We start from the raw sequence: 13925 nt of genomic DNA, 5'->3' as shown, positions 1-13925 counted from the left end.
AGGGAGGAGGAAAAAGATGCTGACCTAATTAACTTTGGAGATGATTAGAGTCTGTACATGAGCACTGTACTTTAGATGATAAATTTGTTTCCATCGGGTATACACATTAACAACTCTGATACTACTGTACATATATAATGGATTTAAACAATTAAATCAATGGAATGCTGATGGTAGGTGTCAGGTTTATCAGGATCAGAGCTGGAGTTGACAGATAAGTGGAGGTCTGCTTACTTGGACAGGACAGGAAGGAATAAACCATGTGATTATGGGGTATAGGAGAAAGAATCCATATAAACTCATATGTAGCCTAGCATGGACACAGATTGTTACATAGAGAAATATTTAAAGGTATACACATACACCTGGGTATTACACATGTATATTTCCTTGCTCTATTAGCTGAGAGAGCTGAGAAGCAAAAATTTCTCAGTAACAATGGGCATCTTTAGCACCCAGATACTATTTTTTAAACACAACCCTGAGATCATGACCTGAGGTAAAATCAAGAGTTGGGTGTTTAAGCAACTGATGGACACAGGTGTCCTGGTAAGATTTTAATAATCAAGAAATTAGATGAGGTGGTATATGGCAATTCTGTAAAATTGTTAGTAAATGATGACTTGGTAGTGTGTTCATAGTTAAAATGTGTATTACTGAAGGACTGGTGGTTCCTATAGCCTAATTAGAGAACTTAAACTTCTTGTTTGATAGTCACTCTTTTTCTTTTTATTGTATCATTTAAGATTGACTTGCTGATTCCAGATTTGGTATATTTCATTAAACCAACTACATGCTTCATAGTAGACAATGGGCAAACTGCAAAATATTCTCTAGGGTTACAGGCATATCTACCTGTACAGCTTCTTAGAGATTAGCTTTTCACATTTGGGAACATCTGGATGATTTTCTAAAGTTCTTTTTATGTTGTTCATAGCCTGTTGAATTTGGGAAATATGCTAGAGAACTAGATGCATTTTACTAGTTTCTAAGTCTTTTGTGTGTTTTGCATGGCTATTTTTTAGAAATTGAATGAGACTTTTCCTGATATACAATACTTTCTTCACTCCACTGTTGAAGAATAGGTTTGACCTAGCTCTTTCACAGTAGAATATAGCCTGCTATCATTATGAGGTAATTTTATTTTCTTATCAAGTTTGCTGCTCCACAATATATTTAATGACTACCAATCCCTGTTTTGAATTCTCAATTGCACTTTGTTTATAACTCTTTTATGTTATAGTATGTTTTTCCTTGTGTGCAGTTTTTTTGCCTGTTTGATTGAAGTTTTCCTATTGAATTGTTTCTAAGATCTTATAGGAATGGTTAGTATTTTTCTTCATTATTTTATTACCTGGAGTGCCTTGCACAGTGATTTAGCATAATTATTAAAATCTTTGTGTGGGTGCATAATACTATGTAAAGTAATTGATATTTCTAGGCTTTTTCAATAGATGAAGGTATAGTATAATTTGATGAAATGAATACACACTAAAAATATTGGTTGTAGGGGCGCCTGGGTGGCTCAGTGGGTTAAGCCGCTGCCTTCGGCTCAGGTCGTGATCTCAGGGTCCTGGGATCGAGTCCCGCATCGGGCTCTCTGCTCGGCAGGGAGCCTGCTTCCCCCTCTCTCTCTCTCTCTGCCTGCCTCTCCATCTACTTGTGATTTCTCTCTGTCAAATAAATAAATAAAATCTTTAAAAAAAAAAATATTGGTTGTAGATTTTTGTCACTGACTTTGGGGAACACACCAAACAAGAGAATAAAGAAAAAAGGGTTGAAGTACATGATTTATAAAAATTTTTCCCCACAAATTTAAATGTATATGATTTTAAAACATCCCCCCCAAAAAATGTCATTGGAGCCAAAAGACATTAAAAAAAATTTAGAAAATACTGTGAAATGGTTGTCCAGAAACTCTGCACTCAATATTTGGTTACAGGGGAGAATATATTGTTTTCATGATAATCACACTCAGCTTTCTTACCAATCTAAGGGAGGATCCAATAAAATTGCCTCTTGATATATAATTTTAACATTTTCTTTCCCACTCTCTATAATGATCCAAAACCTCTGCCTATTCCTAAGAATTCCTGCCCTGCATAATAAAATGAAATTATTACCTTACACTGGAAAAATATTTAGAATTTTTCACCTCTGATTTTTTTTCATCAGAGGTCAGTAATGATTTAATATTTACTTTTGGGCTTTTTTTTTTTTTACTGTGGTAAAATATATAGCATAAAATTTATCATTTTAACACTTTTTAAGTGTAACAGTTCAGCCATACTGTGCAATCATCACCACTATTCATATCTACAACTTTTTTCATCTTCCCAAGCTGAAACTCCTTACCCGTTAGAAAATAGCTCCTCATTCTTTCTCCTTCCAGTCCCTGACAATCACCACTCTATTTTCTGTCTCTATGAATTTGACTAATTTAAGTATAAGTACAATCATACAGAATTTGTCTTTTTGTGCCTGGCTTATTTTACTCAACATAATGTCTTCAAGATTCATCCATATTGTAGTATGCGTCAGAATTTCCTTCCCTGTAAGACTGTATAATATCCCATTGCATATATATTCCATATTTTGTTTATATAGTCATCTTTAAATGGGAACTTGGGTTGCTTCCACCTTTGAGCTATTGTGAATAATGCTGCTATGAACATGGTCCATACATATCTGTTTGAGCCCCTTTCAGTTCATTTGGGTATATACCCAGAAGTGAAATTCCTAGATCTTATAGTAATTTTATTTTTTATTTTTTGAGGATCTGCCATATTGTTTTTCATAGCACCTTCAGCATTTTATGTTCCTGCCAATAGTGCACTGGAGTTTGAATTTCTCCATATCCTCACCAACAATTTTTTTTTTAAAGATTTTTTTTTTATTTGTCAGAGAGAGAGAGAGAGAGAGAGCATGAGCAGCAGAGAGAGGGAGAAGCAGGCTCCCCACTAAGCAGGGAGCCTGATGCAGGGCTCTAATCCCAGGGCTCTGGGGTCATGATCTAAGCCAAAGGCAAATGCTTAACTGACTGAGCCTCCCAGGTGCTCCCCCAACACTTGTTATTTTCAGTTTTTCTAATGATAGCCATCCTAATGAAGGGTTTCTTATTTGGTTTAGATTTGCATTTCTCTAATGATTAGTGATATTGAACATCTTTTCTATGCTTATGGACCATTTGCCTATCTTCCTTTGAGAAATGTTTAACCTTTGCCTATTTTAAAAAAAATTTTAAAGATTTTATTTATTTATTTGAGAGACAGTGAGAGAGAGCATGAGTGAGGAGAAGGTCAGAGGGAGAAGCAGACTCCCCATAGAGCTGGGAACCCAATGCGGGACTCGTTCCTGGGACTCCGGGATCATGACCTGAGCCGAAGGCAGTCGTCCAACCAACTGAGCCACCCAGGCATCCCAACCTTTGCCTATATTTTTTAATTGCACTGTTTGTTCTTTTTTTTTGCGGGGGGGTGTTGAGTTCTAGGAGTTCTGTAAATGTTTTAATTATTACACCTTTATCTGATATAGGATTTTCATATGTTTTCTACCATTCTGTGAATTGCCTTTTGATTCTGTAGATTGTATGTTTGCTCAGAATTTTTAAATTTTTAAATATTAAATTTGATGTCTGGTAGTTTCAGATGTCATATCCAATAAATCAATGCCTAAAGTCATGAAACTTCCCTCTGTGTTCTTAGAGCTTTACAGTTGTAATTTTTACATTTAACTCTTTGATCGATTTTGAGTGAATTCCTGGGTATAGTGTAAGTGTTCAACTTCATTCTTTTGCATGTGGACATGTAGTTCTCCCAGCACCATCTGTCAAGAAGGCTATCCTTTCTCTTGAATGACCTTGGTACCATTGTCAAAAATCATTTCACCATAAGGGACACCTGAGTGGCACAGTCCTTTAAGTGCCCAACTCTTAGTTTTGGGCTCAGGTCATGATCTCAGGGTCATTAGGTCCTGCTCAGCACTCAGGGCAGAGTCTGCTTGGGATTCTTTCTCTCCCTGTACCCCTCTCGCTCATCCTTGCTCTCCCTCTAAAATAAAATAAATCTTGAAAAAAATCATTTGACCATATATGCAATTTTTATACATATGTGTAATTTTTTTACTCTCTGTGCTTTTCTGTTATGCCTGTCTGTCTTTAGGCCAATACCACAGTGTTTTGATGACTGTGGCTTTGTGGTCAGTTTTGAAATTAGGATGATCAGCTCTACCATTTTGATTTCTTTCTTAAGATTGTTTTGGCTAAGGTCCTTTGAGTTTCAATAAGAATTTTAGAATGGATTTTTCTATATCTGCCAAAAAGTGTCTTTGGGATTTTGATAGGGATTGCACTGAATCTTCAGATAACATTGGGTGGTATTGACATCTTAACAATATTAAGTATTCCAATCCATGTACACAGAATGTCTTTCTATTGATTTGTGCCCTCTTTATTTTTTTGATAATATTTTATAATTTTTAGTGTTCAAGTCCTTCACTTCATTGGCTAAGTTTATTCCTAAGTTAAATATTTATTATATGTTTTTAATGTAAGTCAGAGGTTTTAACCCACTGACCACCCATGTGCCACATCACCCTAATAATTTCTTAAGGATAAATAAGTTATTAAAATTGAAAAATGTATAAATGTTGACCTGAGTTTTAATAAAATAAGCCACATTTTTGGACTGCTATATCTAATATCAAACTAAGAGAAAATAAATTATTTTATAAATCATATACAGTGACAAAGGAAGTAAATCTTCATTGTGATTATTGCTATTAAAAATAAATTTGAGGGGCACCTGGGTGGCTCAGTGGGTTAAGCCGTTGCCTTCGGCTCGGGTCATGATCCCAGGGTCCTGGGATCGAGCCCCGTGTCGGGCTATCTGCTTAGCAGGGAGCCTGCTTCCTCTTCTCTCTCTCTGTCTGCCTCTCTGCCTACTTGTGATCTCTCTCTGCCAAATAAATAAATAAAATCTTAAAAAAAAAAAAAAAGAGCCAAAGCTGTTTAAAAATAAATAAATAAATAAATAAATAAAAATAAATAAATTTGAATGATAAAAATTTTGCTATACATTCAGATTTTTAATATTTTAATTGAAATTATAACTGGGGAATAACAGTATTTTACAATAAAGCTTGCAGAGAACCATGAGTTTAACAAAAAAATAATTAAAAAGCCAAATTCTGTGTAGGTCTATATCACAACTATGTAATGGAAATCAAATGCGGTCATTTCCCACAACTTAGTTTTTACATTGTTAATTGAAAAGAATAAGAAAATCAGTGTCCATCAGTTGAAGAATTTTTTAGTGTATTTCTCCAGAAGTTAATAAGATGGTTTCAAGGGCACCTGGGTCGCTCAGTGGGTTCAGCCTCTGCCTTCAGCTCAGATTATGATCCCAGGGTCCTGGGATCGAGTTCCGAATCAGGCTCTCTGCTCAGCAGGAAGCCTGTTTCTCCTCATCTCTCTCTTTCTGTCTCTCTGCCTACTTGTGATCTCTCTCTCTGTCAAATAAATAAATAAAATCTTAAAAAAAAAAAAAAGATGGTTTCAAGGTCTTTTTTTTTTTTTCTTTTTTCTTAAGACAGTAAGTGACATTTAACTATACAGAACAAACTGATAGTTACCAGAAGCGAGGTGAGTGGGAGCATGGGTGAAATAGATGAAGGGAACTAGGAGGGCACTTGTGATGAGCACTGGGTTATGTATGGAAGTGTTGAACCACTATATTATACAGGTGAAACTCATATCACACTGTACGCTAACTGAAATTTAAATAAAATCTTTTAAAAAAAGTAGTAAGTGGGGCACCTGGGTGGCTCAGTGGGTTAAGCCTCTGCCTTCGGCTCAGGTCATGATCCCAGGGTTCTGGGATCGAGCCCCACATCGGGCTCTCTGCACAGCGGGGAGCCTGCTTCTTCCTCTCTCTCTCTCTCTCTCTCTCTCTCTCTCGCTCTGTGTCAAATGAATAAATAAAATCTTTAAAAAAAAAGTAGTAAGGAATTAGAAAAGGTGGAGGAAAGGGGAGGAATGAAGCAAACAACAGGTCAGAAAGAAGCAAGAGGAATAGATAAATATAGAAGAATGAATGAAGAGGGGAATGAAAAATAGGAAGAAAAACAGTAAAAGTGAGGAGTGGAAAAATAGAAATGGAAATATCAGGGGAAAAAATAGAAGACAAGAGCATTGAGATGTACAGTATTTGCCGCAAACTTAAAATATATAAATCTACATAGATGTATAGAAAGTGAAAAGCAAGCATAAATTATTAAGGACAAAAGGAAGGGAGGGAGAGAGAAAGAAAAGGAGAGAGTCCACGAGAGGAGAGGGGAGGGGGGATAAGGAAGAAGGAGGAGTTTCCAAAAGGGAATATATATTTTACATGAGATTGACTTTATTGAGATGGTCACCAAACCATCACATAAGAGACAAACATAATCTCAAAGAACAAAATTGACTATGTGAAGGAATTAAGATGGCTTCAAAGAGAAAATAATATTTAATGAAAATATTCCAAATTTAGGAAATCCATAAAAAGGAGATCTAGATAGTTGTAGTAAAAATCTCCAGGTAAAAGGGGCAGCAGGTGTAGGGGTTTTAGAAGGAAAATCCAACCATGTGGTCAGTTTTTTTTTATGTCCTTAAGGTTGCAGTCTTGTCAGGGTAGATGTCAACTGAGAAAGCTCTGCAGTCAGATCTTATTAGAGGTGGTCATCAAGAGGTTGTGACTTCTGACCCATGAGTGGACTTGGGTATGAAGTCACAGCCCTTCTGTGCTTGGAATAAACATTCTACACACCATTTCCACAGTGGGAGCTGCTTTCAAAGATGCAGCCTTGAGAGACTACTCAACTCAGTTAAAGCCTCTAGATTTATTTTTAAGCTTAGGGCAGGTGTGGAGATCTACTTATCTTACAGCCACCCAAGACAAACCACCCAGATAAGTTCCCTTGCTTATTAAACTTGCTACCTACCCATCTGTAGTGGCCTGCTTCTTCTGTCTCTCCAGCTCCTCTGCTTATGGAGGCCAGTTTCAGACTTCATCCCAGATGTTCTTAAGATTTCAAACCAACACATGCAGATCATTTCAAAGATTTATGCATTATTTTTCAGGTGATGATGAGTCCATAAATTGTTATAAGCAGGAAAATAGTATAACTATGCATAGTTTACATAGAATTGGCAGCTATATAATAGGTTTTGATGTAGTAAATCACTTGAAACAGGGAAATGCAGTAAAAGGTTCTTGCCATTGTATAGGTAAGAGATGGTGAAAGCTAGAAATAATACCATGAAAGCTAGAAATAACAAAAGATTTTAAAGAAGGTAGAATCAATAGATAATGATCTTGATATTAGAAGTAAAGCAAGAATGCATGAATAGTGTGACTACTGAGTGTCTGTCTTGGCAAACTAGGTGTGTGGTGATGGTTTTTACTGACCAGTGTCACATGAGGAGTGATCTTTCTGAAATGCAAATATGATTATTTCACACTCCAATTTAAGAGCCCTCAGAGACTCTCCATTCAAAGATAAAGTCCAAACTCCTTTATATATCATAAATGACTCATGATTTCTCCTGATACATCTTTTTTTTTTTTCTTTTATGCCCTTCATACCTCACTCTACACTTCAGCCATACTGAATTACTCTCACTTGTCCAAATTTAATGTGCATATTTCCCCTGGGGCTTTGTTCCCAGTGCCTGGAAATATTCTTTATCCTTTTAACCAGGCTTTACTTAGCCTCTTCTTAACTGTTACTTCCTATAAACAAACAAGTACTAATACCCCAAGAATAGCTTAGGTATCACTCATATATATTTGCATATGGTCCTGAATATATCTTTTTGATATAGTGTTAGTAAAATTGGCTGTTTCTAAGTGAAGATATACATCTGAAATTCTTAAAGTATGTGCTTTGTTCACTACTGTAAGTATTAATTATATTCACTGCGATGCTCAATACACATTTGTGCAATGCAGTTGGGTATTGGTTCAATTGTCAGCTATTAGAGATATTAACTTTTAACATTTTTCATTTGCTTTATGTATCTTCAGCCACCGTGGTCATTATAAAAACAGCAACTGAGAGTGATAAGTAGCTCTCCTCCTTCCCTTTTTTCCTTCCTTTCTTTTTCTTTCATGGTCTTTGGAGAATCGGCTAGATAACTAGAATTCCCCCCTGGAATAGTGAAGCTACTTCTTTTGGACTCCCTTGTGTTTTTTTCCCCAGTGATAGCTGCAGTGTTGTCACTTCTGAAGAGAGAGAGAAGCTGGAGCATTTGCTCCAGTGTTTCCTTATGCCTCTCCCATTTCTTTTCCCCTCCACCTCCTGAATAAAGTGATCAGCTATAGGATGGATGGAAGAAAAGAATGGAAAATTCGATTTACTTTTTTCTTTTGGCTCTTGGGTCATCACATCAGATCATTTTTGCTTCCCTCACAATGTATGCACCTAAGTTTTGTCTCAGAAGCAACAGTTTGTTTACACAAGAAATAACCAGACATAGAGCATTACAGAATGTCATGAGGAAAGTTATGGAAGGACGATATTGTAATTTTTTTAAGCAGCATTTTAAAAGTACATGAGCTCATGCATTATGATGGTCTTAATTGTCCTTTCTGATAATCTATAAATTGTTTTATATAGAAAATCCAAGTAAAAAAAATGGAGCTGAAAATTTTGATAACCCTTCTGTGTTTTATATATTGCCAACACACCAGTAAAGTCTCATATTTAGAATATTGCTAAAATTCTAAAAGAACTACCTAACTGAGCAGAAAAATATATTTTATCACAATGTATCATTCAACTGAAACAGAATTCAAAAATGGCTTGTTTTTGTTTAGAAAGAATAATTTATGAAGTGTGGTTTAATTTGGAACATCTTATTTTCTTTAGGAGGGTATTTGAAGAGTCAATATTTACTTCTGTGGTCACATATTAGGATTATGTATCCCCTTTTCTATTTGTATATACCTTCTGAATTTTCATTTATGTTGAAAATGACATATTTCTTTGTGAAACTGCATTAAAAGAAGTGAATATTGATAAAAAATATAATTCTTCATATTAAGGTACAACTTAAAACAAAACCTACATATAACACAGTGAAGTAAAATGGCTTTAGGACCTAAAGGAGACATGTTCTATACATAAATGATCTTTAAAACAGCAAAAGGGATATGATTTAATTTGTTAGCTGAAAACTTTAAGTGTTTCTCTTAGATAGAAATGTATATAGCATGATAGTATGGATTCTAGACAGTAGTTTGAAAGAAGGCAATAGTGAAAATGAATTTCATGCTAGTAGACACTTTAAAAACTAGATTTAGCAGCAGTCACATTAGCTTAGATAATGGGAGAATTTTTCTTCATTGAAAATGCTCTGTGTCGCTTAAGAAGAACTTACTGAGGCAGCCTGCCATCTAGCTTTTTCACAGAAAAACAGGCTTACAGACTGCAGATGAGAGAGTCTGGAGCAGAGACAATTTTAACTTAGCCATTCCTAATTTATCTCAAGCATTTTCAATTCATCTTCACTGCTCTATGCACACAGGAACACCAGATTGCCATCCCTGGGGAACAGAATGCAACCAGGGATCTGGAGAGCTGTCACATTCCAAGAAATATTTAAATTGTGCTGATTTTCTTCTGGAGAACTGAGCCCAGGGAATGAAACTCTCCATCAAGTCATAGCTTTGCGGGCAATAGATCAGAGGATATTGCCAGTTTTCTAATGGATTATTGTTATCGGGCAGGTTTTCTCTGAAGGTACGTATTTTCTCAATTCATTACCCTCTCCTATTTATCAGGTGATGATCTAATGAGCTGGAGATCCAAACCGGTAAAAAAGAGAAAGATGTTAAGTAGTCAGTATTGACTAAAGAATGACACTTTATTGCTGCATGTTTATAGGTGAATAATCCGACTCCTTTAGTAAAGATTAGCAGGGTGTAGTTGGAATTGCATTGTCAGCAAAAACAGGCAAAACCAAAACAAAACCGTGCTGCAAGCTGCATTATCATAAGTTCATATTAATTCTCTTGAGGATTTTTTGTAGCTGCAGCATATAATGAAGGGAAATACATACTTTGGAAACTCAGTTAACCTTATACATCTTAAAAATATTTTTACATAATCATGATGTTTCCTCCGTATATTCTCTGATACAAACTTTGTCTCAAATGCTGCTGTTAATTTTGGTGCCATTGATATTTATGGTATATAAATATATGAATGATAAAAGTATTTGATTTAAAGAAACTCCAGTGGGAGTCTTTATGAGAATATTATATTGGTGTACTTTTCTGGCTTTATAGGTCTTTACTTTTAAGTTTGAAAGAATCTTTCTAAAATTAATTGCTACATTTTTAGTAAAATATGCTTATCATAAAAATTTGTTATTCAACTTTGTTCTGTCAAGTGAAAAGCCCCAGTACATCTGTGAAGTACACAAAACTGTTTAGCAAAGTAAAACGTGGAAAGCTGGCAAACTTCTGAATATTAACTGAATTAATAAAAATGGAAAAAGACTCATCCTACCCCGAAATTTAGCTTATTGTACCTATGATATATTAGACCAGGCAGAGGGGTGACTACTGTGCCTGTTTCCTTAAAGTTAAAGGTATGTGTGTAGGAGGGTGTTTTGTGTTAGCAAGTGAGTGGGTGTGTAGGATAGAAAGCAAGCACACAGTAATCACAGTGAGCTTATGAAAACTGAAGAAATATTTTAAAATATGGTATTAGGGCTCTTGATGTTTTTAAGTGTTTTATTGTGTGCATAGGCTCAGCGAACCCTATCATGGTATCGATATTCTTCCATGTTAAAAATGACTATTAGAATAGGTAGAATAGCAGGTGTATTTCACCTGGAGCGTGGTATACCTGCTGCTGTCTTTGGACTGGAACACAGAGTCTGTGGACCCATCAGTGGGTTAATCACAGGCTCAGGAGAGGAAATGGTGGCTCCGCTTCACGAAAGCACTTGTTAAATGTGTTCTCATTTCTTTTGAGCCTTTGAGAGACTCTTAGAAGAATGAAGGAGAGGGAGGAGGATTGAGTCACCCAAATAGTTACTCGGAGTTTATTTTCTCTTATCCTCAGAGGGATTGTAAAAGGGGAAAAATGGAAAAGATGAAGAAGAATAGGGTCCTCAAAGAGTACTGTTAAGTGCTTCTTCTTCTTCTTCTTCTTCTTCTTCTTCTTCTTCTTTTTTTCATGAATCTTACAAGGATTGAGGAACAGGGGGCTTAAATTAAGGTTTCCCTGTGGATTCCTCCATTTGGCAAGCTTTCTCTCCTTTATGGATTATTTTCCCTCCACTCGCTTAAAAAAAAAAAAAAAAAAAAAAGGTGAGCTTGCTCCCAGTCTGGTTTCTTCCCCAGTAACTTGCAGCTCTAATTTAAATCTACAGAAGTATACTCTCTGAAATTGCATACATGCCTGAGTGTCTCACAGTTTTATAATTCACTGACTTATGAATGTCAAAGCTAAAGTGATTTAACACTGTTTATTTATTTATTCAAGCATAGGGGAGATATGACAGTAGCTTAGTAATATATCCTTTAATTTATATTTTGGGTGTTAGATGAATAGAACAAATATGAAAATCAGGAGGGGCAGTTTTAGTTGTCAAATTGCAATAAAAATTTTTATTGCTCTGACTTATTAACCTTTTCTACCATATCATGCTAGTGTCTCTTGCCTCCCTATAGGGTTCATTCACTTACCCAGCTATCTAAATCTGCTCAGCTTCCAGGTCTAGTGCTAAAACTTGTTTTACTTCATCTAATGGTGAGTTCATTGCAAAATATATTACTATAATTTCATTTTATTAGTTGCTCTTAAATATTTAATATTTATCGAGTGCCCATGAATTGTTTGGTGTTTCAAAGCAAGATATAGGAAGAAAGTACATAATGGTATTTTCTCTTAAATCAGGCAGTTTATTAATATTTCAGGACTTCTAATTGGTGCCCACAGAGGAAGGCAATTAAGGCTGGCTTTTTAGTGGCTGCTTACGCACATGTAAGACATGAAATATCCTGTATTCAATGGTCAGTGATTTGCATTCAACTTCACTGTGGATCCCAGGCTTATCATCCAGTTGTATTCAAATACCTTCTCCACTCTACTCCATAGACCAGTATGTCACCATAGGCAGAACTTTGGATTGAGGATAAGGAAAACTAGATTTAAATGTGTTAAGCAAGTTTGTGTAAGTTAATTGGTCTTCCATATACCTCTCTCCTATTAGGTATATAATAGAGACAGTGGTATCTACTTTTTAGATTCTTGTGAGTAGTAGAGATCACACATTAACAAACCCATAGTGTGTGCCCACCATATATTTGATAAACAGCATTTATTTCTGAATGCATTGTATCATAGTCTCACATACAAAATGTACCAAATGAAGCTACTGTGAATCGTCTTTCTTCAGTGATGCATATGTGTGTATGAATGTGTATGTGTACATGTGCATTAGCATAGATCCATTGTTTAAAAGTCTTAGTGATAAAAATAATGTATTGATCATGTCATTATTGCTCAGCACTAAAGTACTCTATAGAAGTACTCTATATAGAGATACAATTAGAAATTAAGATTAGCTTGAGAAATAGGTTGGCATATTCTCTATGGCTATCAAACATCTAAATTTTCAACCATACCTTACCAGAGAAAGCAGATAGAACTGTATCTCATATTCCCATTTTTCCCTTCTCCCAAAAGATGTGGAAATAGAAGACAAGCCAGTAAATACTCTTGCTCATTATCTTGTGCCCTTTGCCCCTTTTGTTTGCATTTTATTTTGCTACAGTGGCTTGTTTAGCGAGATGGCCTCAAATTCTAACTGCACAGAGTAGTTTACGCATACAAACCACCCCTTCAAGGAACAAAGCAACTCTATGAATACTTTTATTAAAACAAAAGACAGCTTTTGCTTTGAAAAAATGCTAAACATTTTTTTAACGAGAGTGAAACTATTAAATGTGAATGTTCAATCCAGCCAGATGTTGACCTTAACTGTGAGTTTGAATCTTTATAAAAAGAGTATGCAAATCCAAGCTAGAAACTGCTTTCTTTAGGTCTCAAGACTGCTGAAAAATTCTTAGTCTGAATTTCTCTGTTACATTTCATATTGAGTTAAGCATATACAGGAAACCTACTTTAATATGCTGAGTTATATGGAGAGGTAAATTAAGCATCATATATGTCTTTCATATATCTTTTATTGGAATTTGGAAACAGATGTATAAATGTCCTCTTTATAAAAGGGAACCACTAAGTAATTATTTTGAAAGTGTATTATAGGAAATTATCTTGCACATTATGACTAGATCAAAATGTGGATACAAACGCAAGTTCCTGATGAAAAGCTGTTCTGTTCTCCTCTTTCTCTCCCCGCCCTTCTTTTTTAGTCTGTTATCTGTTGTCAGCGCCAATCCTGTCTTAAAATCAGTGAATCGACCTACTCACCAATTACGTGAAGGTTTAGGTATCTGACCTCATTCTCTACAAGACCCTCGAATTTCTTGTTCTATTGCTGTTTGATTGCAAACTTTGGGTATTTTGACTGAGTATCTAAGGAGGTTAGAACCTGTGTCCGAATTCCAGCTCCGTTTCTAAACTGTAAATATGTGTGGGAGGGACAGTAATGACATTCATATGGTTGTGTGGAATGAGTGACAAAATATCATAAGATCATACTAGAGGGGCTTGTTGATGTAAATACTAAAAAATGGTACTGAGTGTGGTATAGCTATCACCACATCACCATCTTCAACCTATCCCTGATATTGGGCTTCCCGTTATTCAGTATGGTTATCTGATCCCCTTTGGAGGACCCAGATATGTGTTCACTTATGTTCTTCCTTTGCCTATGGCTTCCTCTAAGTAAATATTTTTATTAAGTC

At 35.6% G+C, this 13925-nt stretch overlaps 1 protein-coding gene across 2 annotated transcripts in view; it reads left to right on the top strand.

Moving 5' to 3' along the window:
• The first annotated feature begins 9488 nt into the window (after positions 1-9488).
• The window catches only part of MGAT4C (MGAT4 family member C), a 725888-nt gene continuing 721451 nt past the window's right edge, over positions 9489-13925 (top strand). For both annotated transcript variants that reach the window (XM_059186471.1, XM_059186469.1), the window contains exon 1: positions 9489-9780. The gene's annotated coding sequence lies outside the window, so the exon portion shown is untranslated. The remainder of the gene's footprint in view (positions 9781-13925) is intronic.

This window comes from Mustela lutreola, chromosome 8 (genome assembly GCF_030435805.1).
Source record: "Mustela lutreola isolate mMusLut2 chromosome 8, mMusLut2.pri, whole genome shotgun sequence".
NCBI lineage: Eukaryota > Metazoa > Chordata > Mammalia > Carnivora > Mustelidae > Mustela > Mustela lutreola.
Note: the sequence above shows the minus strand (reverse complement) of the source record. Positions and strands in the feature narration are given on the sequence as shown.